Genomic DNA, 16,605 nt, shown 5'->3' with positions numbered 1-16,605 from the left:
CACAAGGTAAATTACACCTGTCAAAAACAGCACTTCTTGCTGACAGATTAGTATATTGCTAATCTTTCACAGCCTGATAATGGTGTATAGAGTTAAGTCCAGAATGATACTATATGATTTGACTTTATTGGCCTTTTGCATTGGATAAATATTGGCATTTCCTCTTCTGATACACCCAGGTGAGTACAGCTCTGAATTTTCTAGTATTCCGCATTCAAGGGGCATTATCATCTTCTGCTAACATATGTTGTGATGTCACATCAGGCAAAAGGATGGGCTCAGGCTTTTTGCTAGTCATTTTGACGAACATCTTGTCAGTCATTCACACAGTCTGAGCCTGTTTTACCATAGATTAGAGAGATGTTCCCATTTTCATTGCATGGAATACCAAAACCTTTTGGGTCTCCCTGAGGTTACCAGATCAATGTAATCTGCGAAAGGAGCATGATGTGAGTCACTGCCAGTATTTCAACCAAGCTACCCAGGGAAGACAATGACAGAAGCTTCTTCTGACCTTAGCTCCTTGAAGATGGATGCTGTAAAGGGAGCTCAGTTTAGGAATCAGCAAGAGGGTTTGACTTGTAGTCCCAGATCAGTACCAGACCGATTGGGGATGGTAAGTGAATCTGAGGTCAGACAATAGAGAAAATATTGTCCTAACATCCACCTAAGAGATGGCTTTGCATTCCTTGTAAGTTGTGAGTTTCGTTGTCAGCAAGAGATGGAGCACAAATCCATTTTTGAACTGCACTGAAAAGAAGATGAGAGGTGTGACCACTTTGGTTTAGTCCACAGGTGTCTATGCCAAAGGACCCACTTTTGAGTGTTTGAGGGATAATCTTACATGACCGCTCATATGGAAGAACTCATTAAGTCACCTGCCAAAAACACAGTAGTTACACTTATGACTAAGCAGTCTGCTACCCTGGCCTGTCCCCAGGGTAAGTGAGGTTTCTTAGATAGGGTTAAGAACACCTGCAGGTCATCCTGACTCAGTGCCTTGTAGTGTATTCTTACCAACAGTAATTGCAACATAACCAAACTATTTTCTCATATACACACTCTCATATTGTTTCCCATGAGGAGCTATGGATACCTTTTCAATGACAGCATTCACAATATGCTCTTCTATGAGATTACTAGTCTGAACAATTTTCCAAGAAACAACCAACATTAAATTAAAATAGCTGTTAACCAGTCTCCCTGTAGAAAGGGCAGTCACCAGCAGTCATACTAGTGCTAAGAGGATACCCTTCATGAATTTTATTCATTTATTTTAAATATTTTCTAACCAAGTAAGCCCATTGGACACAAGTGTCCCTTTTCAGTACTGACCTCAAAGCACTTTCTGTTCAAGTGCCTTACTCAGAGTCATACAGCAGGCAAATGGAAGCAGAAAAAAATCAAGCCTTATACATTGGGTATGGAGAAACAGCTTTCCAACAGCTTGGTCTTAGTCCTGTGTGTAATTGCCAGATAACAGCCACAGTATTTAAACAATTGAAAACTCTTTACTTTTAAAAATGTATGATTATACATATAAGGCATTATTACAGTTGCATAGGGAAAATAAAATATTCCATATGGCTACACTGATGATAGCTATCCTAGCTGCATCTGTTATTTCCAATTACCTATTATAAAATGCTGAAGCCTCACAACAAAATTAAAGTCTAGCAAGCCGATGGTTCAAAAATCTTTATTTTAGCTTTTTCCACAAGTTAGAATTTTCCTATTCTAAATCAGTGATAGTGAAACCTTTGGGTTCAGCGTGTCAAAAATTCGGAAAATGCATAACTTGACTCTGCTTGTGTGTCACCCCCCCAAACAAAAAAAATAACATAAATGTAATAAATAAATGAATACAAATAAATAGAACAGCATGACTCTCAATACATCAGGGATAAGTCTCAACAGAATCAGGGACAAATCTGGAAATAAGAGACATGGACAGTTTTAAACTACTAATACTATTAATATGAGACACTGACAGAAAAAAATGAATGTGAATTAATATACATTTTGTGAAGTAAAATTAGTCTATAAATCTAATTATTGTCAATATTAAGTGTAAAAATTTGCCAGGTTAAGGAGGGATTAAGAGGGACAGTTGAGAGTAATGTAAAAACAGCACACTCCTAGAAATGCAGACTACCTGTTCTTTGCAGAAGTGCAACCATGAAGAGAAAACAATGTCTGCACTGCCCTTTGCAGACTCTGTCGAGAAAGTATACCAAAATAGTCTTTGAGGTTAATAACTTCCCTCCCTCTGCAGCAGTGTTGTTGAACTGGTTCCTGGTACAAAATAATTCAATGCAATTCACACAAGCAACAAATGCGAAAGCAGTTTATTTGGTAACTCGGGTGTTGGTGAACGCTGGTGAGTCACCCAAAATGTTGTGGCATGTCACCTTTGACACACACGTCATAAGTTCACCATCACTGGTCTAAATAATATTTTTTGGCAAACAAAAAAAAAAAGAGAGAGACAGATTTTGTTAATACTCTTTGGAGTTTAGAAAGGATTTCCAAGATCAAGTAATAGTATCATGCAAAAAGAAAGACAGTGGAGGGGACTCAGTAAACCCAACACGATAACTTTGACCGTGTGTGCATCACGTCTCGATGTGCAAATGGCCTCGAAAAGTTTTAGATTCAGTAAACTCCACGTAGTGGCACACACTCACTCACAAACATGGAAAATTTCATGGCATGCAATTTACAGCACAAGTAGCTGAATTGTCTGCAAATGAAGGAAGTGAACGTGGTGAAGCGATTCAACAAGCTGTAAAGTAACCATGTAGACTCTATGCATGTGTTGGCCATGTATGTGAAAGTTTACCAAATGCAGGAGTCTACACTATAACTGGAGCAGGTAGTTCTCCATACATTTGTACGGAACAGACCCTAACATGTAACCCCACACACATTATGACATTCCCAGGCATGTTGGATGCTAGAAAATTATGTTAAAAATAGGAAGAAGTCTTTATTAAGTGCTGTGACATAAATGCTGCTTTGCACCCCCACCCCAAAATGAACAATGTAATCATAACTAATGTAGACAGCTAAAAGTGTAAGCCCCATGAAATATAGAATCCCAAATCTGAATTCCTGTGTGCACATATATACACCTGAGTAATACCCTTCCTTGACTGTACAACATTGGGCTCGCTTTCAGTTTCCCTGCCTACACGGTTACCAACCATGTAGATTCAGGGCTGTCAACACAGTGAAGATGCAAATGAGATCAAAACTCATTAGAATTGCTGAATCCCAAAAACCTGTAACCATGTAGGGCTGTTCACTTCATGTAGCACTTCCATAGTGTTCGTATTGAATGCATGGCAACAGTGAATGATGACATCAGCAGTGTGTGTCAGGTTGGTGCCCAATTCACAAGTTCTGTGTCATCCTCTTTATTGTTTCTTAAAATGTATCTTATCTATCCGCATTACATTAAAATTGATTCTTTAATTTTTGTCCTTATTTGCATGATGTTACACTTAGTGAAACCACGGGAAACAAAGAATGAATAGCAGGTTTCTCGATGCATGCTACATAACTATTCCTGCAGTAGCATGTGTATATCTAGGGCTAGAGTATAGAAGGTCCTGGGTTCTACTACAGGGCCTGCAACCTTCCATGTACTTTTTGAACTGCATATTTGCACGATATAACATGCAAAAGTAATATGTTCCATTGTGTTCACCTTATTTCTGCATCAGTGCGTGCAGTGGCATGTAGGTGCACATCAAGCAGCAACAGACTTCATATATTCAGTAAAGTAGCAGATGTTATTCATAGCTGCTAATTACAGCATAAACAAGTGATTTCAGTATGGTGGAGCTATTCAGCAAGCTCTAAAACATCCATCTAGCCTACAGTCTGTTTTTTCCTGTGTACTTCCATTCCATGGGAATAAACAGAAGGAAATTCTAGGCCTGAAATAAGATTGTCTCAACTGCTGAATTTGTAAGTCTTGAACCTAAAATATATTCTGTAATAATATTATGGCATATTCTTGTATATCTTAACTCGGTGCAGTAATAAAGTAAATAGTGATGGATTTGTACAGAAAGTACCTTAACATGTGACAGCAGACAATTATTGTACACATATGTGTTCATTCATAAGGTTTTCTTTTGTAATTCCTTTCCTTTTTCATTGCCTTTTTTGCATGATGCGCTACATACCGCAAATAGCATAAGGGATAATGGCTCTGTTTATTGGGTTTGTGGCCAAAAATAGTACCTGGATACATTCAGTTAATGCCTTTGGCCATTCTGAAAACCCAGCATGGAGTACAGATGGTACTAGCTTCATGTACAGAGTGTGGAATCTTTGTTTTACTGCTGTGATATTGTACTTTACAACAATGAAGTGCAACATACATAACTGTTTCCTCAACATACTTGTTGCAACAGGTGTAAATATAGGACTGGCATACACACGGTCCTGGGTTTGAATACAGTATATACCATACAGCATTAGTTTTTACAGACGTTAGCAATGTTGCTCACAACTTAGTAAAGTGTAAACAGTTGTAACTCGCATGTGTGTACACTTTGTTAATCATTGCACAAATTCACTGCTCACTGTGATATGGAACTATATATGATGCTTTCTTACTGGTGTTTATTGTCCATTTCCTTTGTATGACATTGCAAATTCAGGGCACATTCTCCGTATATATCATATATTCACAATACGTACATGTGTTGTCCCCTCCCCCAAGCAATACAACCCTGGGGGCTCAGTAATTTTATACACATATATCAACCACACTACAAAGTGTAACATATAATATTATGTGCTCCATCATGGACAGGAGCAGCCGGTGGTGCTGATAACCTTGCTGTGAAAAGCTCAAATATCCAACTATGCTCAATAAAGGTACTTGTGTTTTTACACAGCTAGGCTTCTACACACCTAGGGCACACTCTCTGGTTAGGCTACTGCCCTCATACGAACCTATGAATCTATGTGCCTACACAGGCTTCCCAACCTGTTGTCCCGCACATGGCCTGCTGATGTCATCTACCATAAGTTAACCTGCAGCCATGTAAAGGTCAGACTTGTGCACTGGTGCATGCGTAAAGTACTGAGTTTTGTAGTCTATATACTTAGATAGGTAGGGGTTCTGTTCTCACTGCAGTCAAGTGTGTGTGTGTGTGTGTGTGTGTGTGTGTGTGTGTGTGTGTGTGTGTGTGTGTGTGTGTGTGTGCCCATCCAGAAGAACAACTACGTAGCCTGCAGTTATTGACCCAGTCCCATAAATTGACAGTATTTTGATACTTGGACCTGCCTACACATCCATGTTAGGCAGGCCTCCCACCTTCTTCTCTCCAACATGCATTGCTGATGTCATCCAGTATAAGTTGACCTGCAGACTGGTAAAAGTCAGACTTGTACTGCGGTGCTTGCATAAAGTACTGTATTCTATAGTCTGTGAAATTAGGTAGGCATTCTTTTCTCACTGCAGTCAACTGTGTGTGTGTGTGTGTGTGTGTGTGTGTGTGTGTGTGTGTGTGTGTGTGTGTGTGTGTGTGTGTGTGTGTCCAACCAGAAGAGGAAGTGTGTCTCCTACAGTTAGTGCCCCGATCCCATACATTGACTGTATTTTGATACTTGTACCTACCTACACATCCATGTTAAGCAGGCCTTCCACCTTCTTCTCTCTAACATGCACTGCTGATGCCATACACTACAAGTTGAATGGCAGATATGTAAAAGTCAAACTTGTACCGTGACGTTTGCGTAGTGTACTGTGTTCTGTAGTCTGTATACTTACGTAAGTAGGTGTTCTGTTCTCACTGCAGTTAATAGGGTGTGTGTATGTGTGTGTGTGTGTGTGTGTGTGTGTGTGTGTGTGTGTGTGTGTGTGTGTGTGTGTGTGTGTGTGTCTCTTCTCAGCAGAGTAGATGTGCTATCCTACAGTTACTCCTCCATTGGCATGGCTTGCTAGTCTTTTCATACTTGCAGAAGCCTACACATCCATGTCATCTAGCCCTCCCAATCTCTTGTCTCCCACATGGCCTGCTGATGTCATCCACTGTAAGTTGACATGCAGACATGTAAATATCAGACCTGTACCATGTTTTTTGTATAGAATATTGTGTTCTATAGCCTGTGTACTTAGGTAGTGGTTCTGTTCTCACTACAGTCAACTGTGTGTGTGTGTGTGTGTGTGTGTGTGTGTGTGTGTGTGTGTGTCTATGCAGCAGAGCAATGTGCTATCCTACAGTTACTTCTCCAATGGTATGGCTTGCTAGTATTTTCAAACTTGCAGAAGCCTACACATCCATTTCATACAGCCCTCTCAGATTCTTGTCACCCACATGGCCTGCTGATGTCATCTACTATAAGGTGACCTGCAGATATGCAAAGGTCAGACTTGTGCCATGGTGCTTGCTTATAGTTCTGTGTTCTGTAGTCTGTGTGCTTAGGTAGGGATTCTGTTTTCACTGCAGTCAAACTATGTTAGTGTGTGTGTGTGTGTGTGTGTGTGTGTGTGTGTGTGTGTGTGTGTGTGTGTGTGTGTGTGATGTTAGTCGAAATTACAGTGATCCCTTTACACCAGCATGTGGTGCACTATCACCATATGCTCAACAGACAATGCTGATGTACCACCACATGATCAACAGACAATGCCGATGTAATCAACTATATATGGATTATTGCATATACAACCATCCCACCAGGGGAGGATCAGACACTAAGTTCATATGAGGTTACTGGTCTATTGGCCCTAGGCCTTTGTAAGCCTAGCCATGTTATACCATTGTTCCCTTATTGACCAACTTGTATGGTGTATATTTGCAGTGCAAGTTTTTGATCATCACCGACTGTCCTTATCCAAGAGGGACATGGGTGACACATCCGGGGTAAATTTACATTTCCCCATCCAGTTGGCTAATTTACGCTTAAATAGGTTTATTGAGGAGCTCTGTTTTATGTGAATTGGGATTATTTTCCAGTGGAGTGGCAATCTCTGGAAGACATATCTGTCATTCCAGCATGTCCTTTTAATGTCGCAGGCTAGGTTAAGATCCCTAGAGTGAGTGAATCTTGTCCCATTTGAGTTGTGGATGTGCAACATTTCTGTTAGGCCAAGGTCTGAGACTGCCCTGTTGGCCAAGCACAAGTCGCCTCTCAGCAGCCTATAAGATACAGAGTACAGTGACAGGGCCTTCAGTCTGTCCATGCAGGTCATGTGTTGCAGGCTCTGAATTATCTTGATGAGAAACCTCTGAGGTCTCTCCAGCTGGTGCAGGTGTCTAGTGAGGTGCAGACCCAAGGGGGTATTGTACTCCACTAGTGGTCTGATGACAGATGAGTACAGAGGACTTATAACATCCTTAGCTCTGGATGTGATGCCGTTACTTATGAGATGTGCAACATAGAAGGCCTTCTTTACCACTGTGGACACATAGTGATCTCAGTTAAGTGTGCTGTCAACCTGTGTTCTCAAATCTCTCACCACACGGTTTCAGCTAAGGATGGGAGGGTACTGTTAATATTGTAATGTGCAGGGACTTCCCCTTGGCCATAAGGGATGGTAACACATTATTTAGCATTTATTTTGAGTCCATGATTTTGGCACCAGTCTTTTGTCTATGTAAAGCCTTTTTGTAGTATGTCAGCATTGTTTAGGGACTCAATGATTGCACCCAGTTTGCAGGCTTCAGTAAACATGGTAAGCCACAGACCATCTATTTTCTCCTGGATATCTGAGAAATACATTCCAGTCTGTAGGGGGCCCAGCACAAATCCTTGTGGCACACCAGTGGTAACTGTTCTGCTGCTAGAGGTGGCATCCCCATTGATGATCCTGTTGGCTACCCATCCAGTGACACAAGTTAATTCTCAGCTGTGCAAGTTTATCGATGCCTGAGTGGGGAATTGTGTCAAAAGCCTTGGCCTTGTTTCACTGGTTCCATCTTCACACCCGGGGGTGACTCCTGCCCCGTTTTTGCTTGAGGCTCCATCCCCGGGAGTGGGCCTCGTGGAGCAGGGTGTGACACTGGTTCCGAGATTGTCTTCCTCAGTTCCGGGCTCCCATTCCTCTTCGGGCGGGCCTGCCATCCGGGTGATGGAGAAGGTGCTTGCTTCTGGAAGCGCTCCTCCTATGTCGAACATTCCCCCCGCTCCTTCTGAGCTGCAGCTATCATAGGCCACCCCCCCAGGACACCGAGAGCGCAAGCCTCAGGAAACCCCTGTACAGGGTAACCACCTTTCTGAGTCTTCTTCAGATGCTCCCACTGGGGAACCACCTCGGAAACAGATGTGCAAGAGGAAACACATGGACTCCCCAGAGGAGTCCCTCACTGAGGATATGGACTATGATGATGGGGAAGGGTCCCCACGATCAGCCCCTGACAATGTCTCCTTTGGAGACATTCTGGAAATTTTGAGGCAGAGGGGTGACTGGAAGCACTCCAATCCTTCCTTGCAGGAATCTGTTTTCCTGCAGGCCTTCCACTCTTGGCCCTCTACTTCTTCGGTGACCCCCCCCCCCGCCAATGAGTTATTCAAGCTCATTGTGCAGTGGGCGTGGATGAACTCTGATACCATTGAGACCATTTCCCGGAGATCAGACAAGATACTCTCCCCCCAGAGGAACAGCCCCATTGGTCTAGAGGGTTACCAGTAGAAGCTATGGTGGTTGCAGCTGCCACAAAAAAGGACCTTGCAGAGGAAAGTCCTGCTGTCCATCCACCTAACAGAGAGTCCCGGGCGGTGGACAGATTAGGGAAGTGAGTTTTTTCTTCAGCAACCTTTGTTGTCAGGTGTCTGAATTACTTGGCACATTTTACGAGGCTCCAAAGAGACCTCATCTCTGAACTCTCTGGAACCCTCATGGGTCAAGTTTCGAACGGGGCACATGATAAAGTTGCTTCCCAGCTTCCTACCCTAGAGCCGATCTCCAAGTCGTCCACGAGGTTGCTGTCCCACGCAACCGAAGGGGCGGCTAGAGCTGTGGTTGCAGGTGTAGTTATGAGATGCCACACCTGGATGCGCATTTGTGACCTCGTGGACTCCTTCAAGTCTTCCTTCTTGAACGCCCCTATCAAATCGTCCGCTCTGTTCGGTTCTAAAGTAAAGGACACATTAGCCAGGTGCGAGCAGGATGGAAAAACCTTGTCTGCCATTGGCCTACAATTCTCCAAACCTCAGCACTCTTTCTCCAGGAACCAGAGGAGTGGAAAGATATGGCACAAAAAATCTCAAGGTCCTTTCCATAGTGCACGTGGTGAGGATTCCCCCAGAGGGAGATGGGGTTCCAATAATGGAAGATGCCCCTTTCAGGGCAGAGGGGGTCCCCGAAATCAGGACTCCAGGGATTCTTTCTTCTGATGACCTTATCAGCAGTCCTGAAGCCCTGCCCAATTGCTTTCCTCTGGAAGCAGTCGGGATTTTTCTCTGCACCAAGCTGCCTGGCACTCTATTACCAACGATCAGTGGGTGCAGAGAATAATTTCCAGAGGTTATTATATCCCTCTAATCTCTTATCCAAGACCTCCAAAATGCCTTCCCGATGTTCCACCCAGTCAAAGGGAAGAGGTAGCTTGAGAAATAAGAAAGCTGTGTCTAAAACGAGTCATCCAACAAGTCCCCCCAGACCAGTGCGGATCCGTTTTTTACTCTAAGATTCTTTTTGGTGCCAAAAAAGACTGGGGACTGGAGACCCATTTTGGATCTCAGCCAACTAAACAGATCAGTAGTTTAGACCAAATTCCACATGGTCACGATACAATCCATTCTCCCATTTCTTCGGGAGGGTGCGTGGATGTGCTCAATAGATCTCCGGGATGCGTGTTACCACATCAAAATGCACAAGCACTCCAGGAGTCTCCTTCACTTCTGGCTGGGAGCCAATCATTACCAATTTAGAGTCCTGCCATTTGGTCTTTCGATGGCCCCAGAGTGTTCACGAAATGCCTAGCAGTGGTGACTGCTCATCTGAGACTTCAGGGATTCCAGGTGTTTCCATATCTAAATGATTGGCTCCTCTCCACCCCCACCAAGTGCCTACTGGTCAGGGCCCTTCACCAAACTCTAGCACTGGCGGAGTTCCTAGGCATCACAATACATTGGGAAAAATCCAACCTTCATCCCACCCAACAGTTAGAATTTATAGGAGCAATATTCAATACTCAAACAAGCCAAGACTCTCTTCCTCCTCACAGACTTCAGAGATTAAGGTTACAAGTACAAGTGATACTCTGTTGAAGGAAGGTGTCTGCTAGGGAAGTTCTACAGGCTCTGGCATCCCAGTTCTTCCCCTAGCAAAATTGCATATGAGATTACTACAGTGGCTCCTTTTGTCCCAGTGGATATCCAGTCTTCATCCTCTGAACTCACAGATTCTCATCATCAATTCCTGCAAACAAGATCTCCTCTGGTGGATGAGAACAGATGAAAATCTTTGGTGCCACCCCTTCCAGACTCCCCATCCCAACGCCACGGTGACCACGGACGCTTCCCTGATAGGGTGGGTGGGCCATCTCCAGGGAAAGACAGTCCAAGACGCGTGGTCTAGCTTAGAGGTCAACTTGCATATCAATGTCCTGGTGTTGAGTGGTGCTGTTAGCATTGCAGGCACTTCATCCGCCCCTTCCGTCAGGAACAATTGCAATCCAACCGGACAGTATGTCTGTCGTCTGGCACATAAACAAACAGAGAGGGACCAAATCCTACCCCCTATATCGCGAGCCTATGAGAATTTGGCATTGGGCGATAGCTTCCAACTTCTTTTTAATTGCAACACATATCCCGGGAGCTCCAACGTGATTGCGGATAGGCTGAGCAGATGCATCCTCCGTCCACATGAGTGGTGTCTCAACCCGAACATGATGGCAGAAATCTTCAGCCATTGGGGCCAGCCTTGCTGTGATCTTTTCGCTTCCCCTTCAAACAAAAAATGCAGCAGCACTTTGCCCTCTTTCCCCCAGACAGGGAGTCACCGAAAGACGCTTTGACTCACGATTGGCCCGCGGGTCTCCTCTATGCTTATCCTCCGATACCTTTGATACCCCTGTTTCTAAGGAAAGCAGTCCAGTTGAGATGCAAAGTAATCCTCATTGCCCCCTTCTGGCCTCGACAAGTGTGGTTTCCCTTCCTCTGGCCTCACCTGTTATATCCTCCTTGGATCTTGGACACTCGTCAGGACCTAATATCTCACCCACAAGGGCTGACTCCCCCAAATCTATCCACTCTCAAGCTGACAGCTTGGTTTCTCCACTTCCATTAGTCGCCAGGCAGGAAATCCTCTCCTCACCTGTCTGCGATATTATTCTGGCCTTCCATAAACCATCCACCAGAAAACTCTACAGAGACAAATGGAAAAGATTCACTATCTGGTCTAATAATCAGATGCTAGATCCTTTTTCAACTCCTACAGCCCCTATACTTCAGTATCTTTCTGAGTTGTTTGACAGTGGGGCATCAGCTTCAACTATTCGAGTCCATTTAACAGCTATTTCCAATTTCCATAATGGCTCGGATGGTGTTCCCCTTATCTCCACCCGCCTTTGCAAGACCCTTCTCAAGGGAGTTTTCCATAGCAGACCTCCCATCAGGCAACCTGTGCAGACATGGAATCTCTCTCTGTTTCTACAGTCTCTCTCTCTACCCCCCTTTGAGCCTGCGGCGACATGTGATCTTAAATTCCTGTCATGGAAATCGTTGTTTCTGGTAGCGGTTACATCAGCCAGATGGATATCTGAGTTACAAGCCTTATGCATCAAGAGCCCGTATCTAATCTTCCATAAGGGCAGAGTATCCCTTCATACTAACCCATCTTTTCTCCCCAAAGTGGTGTCCGACTTCTCTGTTAACCAGTCCATTGAGCTCCCTGTGTTTTTTCCAAATTATTCCAACAAGGGTGAATACTCTCTTCATTCATTGGGCGTACATAAACAACTATGCTTCCACCTGGACATGACTAAGTCCTTTTCCAAGTCGGACCAACTTTTCCTTTCCTTTTCTGGTCCTAGAATGGGATGTGCTGTATCAAAAGTTACTTTATCAAAATGGCTCAGAGATTGTATTACCTTTTCATACTCCCTAGTGAATGAATCTAAACCAGTTCAAATCAAAGCTCATTCATCTAGGGCCATCGCAACTTCGGTTGCCTTTCACTCCAGAGCTTCCATGGATGATATTTTTGCAGCAGCCATTTGGGCTAAACCCCATACTTTCATCAAGCATACAAATTGGATTTGGTCTCCAGGGGAAGAGCGGCCTTCGGCTCTGTGGTTCTCAGGAATTTTCTTCCATAGGGGCCACCCAGGTTTTCCAAGTAGCTTGGGATTCTGTCCCATCAGTGATGAATAGGAAGAAGATTAACAGCTTCAGATAAAGAAGTTATGTCATAACATAACGTCCATCTGCGTTGTTGATCTTCTTCCAGTCATCCCACCCTCCCACTGTCCCCCACCAAAGGCTCCTGGTGGATCTTCTGGGTCCTTGTGGTGTTTCAGGTTTTCTGCGCAGAAATGGCCTCTGTTTTCTGTTTCTTTTATATGTTGCATGCAAACTCGATCTGAGGTAACTGGGAGAGGGGCATTGTGGCTAGCAGCTTAGCTCGAGAGATTTTGGTGTATGCGAGTTTGGTATTAGGCCGACTTGGTTCCGAGGGATCGGAACCGAACCCGTCAGTGATGACTGGAAGGAGATCAAAAACTCCGATGGAACGTTATGGTAAGACATAACTTCTTTTTGTTGACAGTGGTAGCAGGGGGTTTGCATCTGTTTATGGCATTGGTTAGAAGGCTATAGTTTGCTTTGGATAAATGTTTCATCCTTTCTGCACTTGAGTGGGTGTCAGGTATGATTGTGAATGTGAGTGAGACTGAATTGTGATCTGACCTGACCGGGGGGCGAACACACAGGTGTTAGTGAAGGGCTAGGATTACAAAAATATATCAACCACTATGGTTGTAAGTACTAAGTCTAGGACATTCGAGTCCCTTGTGGGGGATGCAGAGTATCTGTTACACAGCATGCATATTAACAAAGTCCAGGAACCTTAGGGTGAGCGTGTTTATGCACATGTATGACTAAATTGATGGAAGGATAGATGAAATCACACATGACCAAGGTGTTTGGCTGTATAGTGAGTGACTCAAGTAGGTCCAAGTAGGCAGAGAGATACTTGTGGTTCATAGCGGGGAACCTCTAGCTAACAGTGATATGGAAGGGGGTTTTACATTTAGTTAGTTGGACTTTGAGTAGCTGTATGGAGTCATACTCTTTGACCAATCTTGCAGCGCATTTGTCTTTAATGAAGATATATGCACCTCCACCTTTGGTTCTTTCACACTCGCTTTGACGTCTGTACGTGTGGAAGGCATTGTACCCTTGCATGGCCAGGGGGATCTCTGCAGCCTTGAACCATGTCTGTGTGATTGCACAGACATAGGCATCTTCCCAGGTAAGTAGTTCTTCCAGTGAATGCAGTTTCTGATTTACATTCCTTGCATTAAACAGCATAACCTTCAGTTTGTCGGTAATGAATTATTTTACATTGGGACTTTAGTTGTTCTGACATTGACTAAAAAGACCACTATAGGGGAGGCAAGCACCTTCATATAGTACAGTGAGGTACATCTCCAGTCATTCACTGCAACATGGACTATAACAAGAGTCATAATGGTACTTGTTAAGAGACTTGAGTACACTCGTGATCTGACTGACCCTGACACCTAACAGGCAGCTGACTGTGACCTTCTTCTTGTCCAGCCTGGAGAAAGGGACATCTGTGTCTCCCACTATGGAGTCACTAATGAGCAAGACATTTGGCTTTGAGGTGTTTTGCCTGAAGGGCTTATTGACTGAGACACTGATGTGTGTGTGCATTATTATTATGTCTAGTGGATTCTGTTGGGTCTGCAGAGTGACCAGTGGGTTTGCACTTGGGAGGCCTCTAATCTTTAGCTAGGTTTCTAGTGAGTACCTCTGTGCATGTGAGTTTATGTGTTGTGAGCTTGTTATGTGCAACAATTGTGTGTACTGAAAATATGTTTGATATCTGGTTTGTTGTTATGTGAGAGAATTTATTCTAATTCATAGTAAGGATACAGCTCTTGCATGTTGTATTAGTTTATTTTAGCAGTAACTGGTTGTCAGTATACATGAGGCAATTGCCGTGTTGCCTCAGGATGCCCATGTAAATCAGGCTGCCTGGAGAAATGGTGGGAAACTGTCCTTCCATTATGGAAGGTATATACTGTAGTAACTAGGGAGTGGGCTAGAAGGACCAGGTTTTGGTGTAAGACTAACAAAATGTGTCTAGTCTATGGAGGGCTAGGATTACAAAAATGTGTCAGTGTTTCACAATGCACAACTGAGTTGCTTGCAGGGCAGCAGTGCAAGCTCTGAACAGCTACAGTAACCCCCCCCCCAAAAAAAAATAAAGTACAACTCTGGAATACAAGCAAAGTTAAACTATTTTAAAAAAGTAAACAAAGGGAAAAGCCAAGAGTGAGCTGTATTCCGGCATTCCCCAACTAAGATGGGTTCTTGGATGCACAGTTCTGCCACAAGGGTGCAAGGGGCCTTCTTAATGTAAGAGGGCTGGTTTTAGTGTTCTAGTGACACCAAACAGTCTAGATTCAGCAAGTCTGAATCGAGCCTATGTTATAAAGTGCAGAAATACTAGAAATCTAAAGGGCAGAAAATCACAATCACAACAGATGAACAGTTTTAACAAAGCAGCAACTGAGTAGAATACGCCAACAAGAGTGTAGACAACAAACCTTCCTAGTGTGAAATAAGTGGTCTGGAACTAAAATGCTTAAACCAGAACTAAGAGAATTTCACAATAACAGACACAATAAGTCTTCAGCCAGCAATTCCCAGCTTAGAAGGGTGTAGGCTATCCTCTCCTACCACAAGAGTCTACACCACAAACCTTCCTAATGTAATATAAAGTAGTTTGGAAGCCAAGTGCTTAAACCATATTAAAGAGACTTAGAACAACAGCCACAGTAAGCACCAGTAATTCCCAGCTCAGAAGGACAGAGGCTACCGTCTCCTCCCACAAGAGTGTGGACTACAAACCTTCTTAATGTAAGGCAACTGGCCTGAAGCCCAAGTGCTTAAACCAAAAGTTAAGTGGCTTAGAATAACAGTTAAAATTTAATGCAATACCATACAGAGGGCAGTGACGTGTATTTTAATCTACGCACATACATCATGTCATGGTTAGTAGGCCCTGTGTTATCTGGATGAGAAAGCCTTGTGGTCTGTCCAGTAGATACTTGTGTCTGGTGAGATTCATGCAAAAGTGAGCATTATACTGTGTTACTGTTCTGATGAGTTTGACTACATTGCTGTCATTGAATCCTGAGATCTGAATGTGATGGCGTATCTTATGATGTACCTTACTAATGGACTGGAAAACATTAAAGAGAAAGGTTATAAAGTAATGACACACATTGCAGTTCCTGACTTCACAACCCTTACAAGAGAATACACTAGAAAGTACTGTCATGATGATGCTATCCACTGTATCACTTGGCAAGGCAAATATAACTGACGGGTACTATTATCAGTTCAACAACACAAATGCAAATATGCTGGGCACTAATGTAACTATGCACCCTGTGCATCAGACATAAAGCTTTTGTATCCGTGAATCCAAAAGAGAGAGAGAAAACAGGGATATTGCACAGTTATCATCACTTGCACAGGGTGCTGGGGGGGGTCAGGAGGCCTAGGCTGACACAAAAGGTCGGTGAGTGTTTGTGAGGATGAAAGGGAAGCAGGTAGGCTGTGTGTGTGTCTGTACGGGTCCTTCGTGTGAAAGTAGTGTATGAGAGTCTACGTGAACACAGCCAAGCTCAGTGCTAGCTGTAAATCTTGGTATGTTGGACAGATGTCCTTCATGGATGCATCTGCAGTCATAACAACTGGGTTGTCCTGTCGTCAGGCAGCCCTTCAGTCGGCCGGATTCCAAAGTCCGGGTCCGGCTTCGGCTGATGTCGCACTTCACCCGACGTCATCTCTGTTGGTCTTCGGGTATAAAAGCATCAGCCGACGCCATTTTCTTCAGTCTTTCTTGCGCGTGGCGCAAGCAGAAGCTGTTCGCAAGTGCGGTCGGTCGGATCCAGAGATTACTTCTACCGAATACTACTTGAAGACTTCTAAAGCTAAGTACCCGTTGGGGACTCTTTCTTGCCTCAGCCGATGTCAGAAAAAGTTAATAATTGTTTAACCTGTGGGAAACAAATACCTCATAAAGATTTCCACTCTTACTGCTTGCCTTGCTTAGGCCCAGCCCACGCGTAGCAGCCTGTTCGTCCTGTGCTTCTTTCAACCGAGCGCTTAGGCGTCGGACGGAGTTTGCAGGACAGTTTTTCAGTTATGATGTTTCGTACATTATGGCGTCGGAGCCTCAGACTACGCATTCTGCCAAAACGCAAAGAAAAGACCGACACTCGCGGTCCGCGGTTTCGGCGAAACCATGGTTAAGCAAACGCGAGTGTCTCGGTTTCGGCGAAACCGAGAAAACTGATCAAAATACAGCTGAATCTACCTCTACAACTGAGGTCCCTGCTAACACTCTTGAATCGGCCTCAGAAATTTTACCCACTA

The 16,605-nt window shown here is 43.9% G+C and overlaps 1 protein-coding gene across 4 annotated transcripts in view; it reads left to right on the top strand.

Annotated features, from left to right (window-relative positions):
* The window catches only part of TTLL7 (tubulin tyrosine ligase like 7), a 1,782,535-nt gene that overhangs the window by 736,287 nt on the left and 1,029,643 nt on the right, over positions 1 to 16,605 (top strand). The window lies entirely within an intron of this gene.

The sequence above is a fragment of the Protopterus annectens genome, chromosome 5.part1 (genome assembly GCF_019279795.1).
Source record: "Protopterus annectens isolate FY-2018-M chromosome 5.part1, PAN1.0, whole genome shotgun sequence".
Classification (NCBI taxonomy): Eukaryota; Metazoa; Chordata; order Ceratodontiformes; family Protopteridae; genus Protopterus; species Protopterus annectens.
The sequence above is the reverse complement of the archived record's forward strand: the minus strand, read 5'-3'. Positions and strand labels throughout refer to the sequence as shown.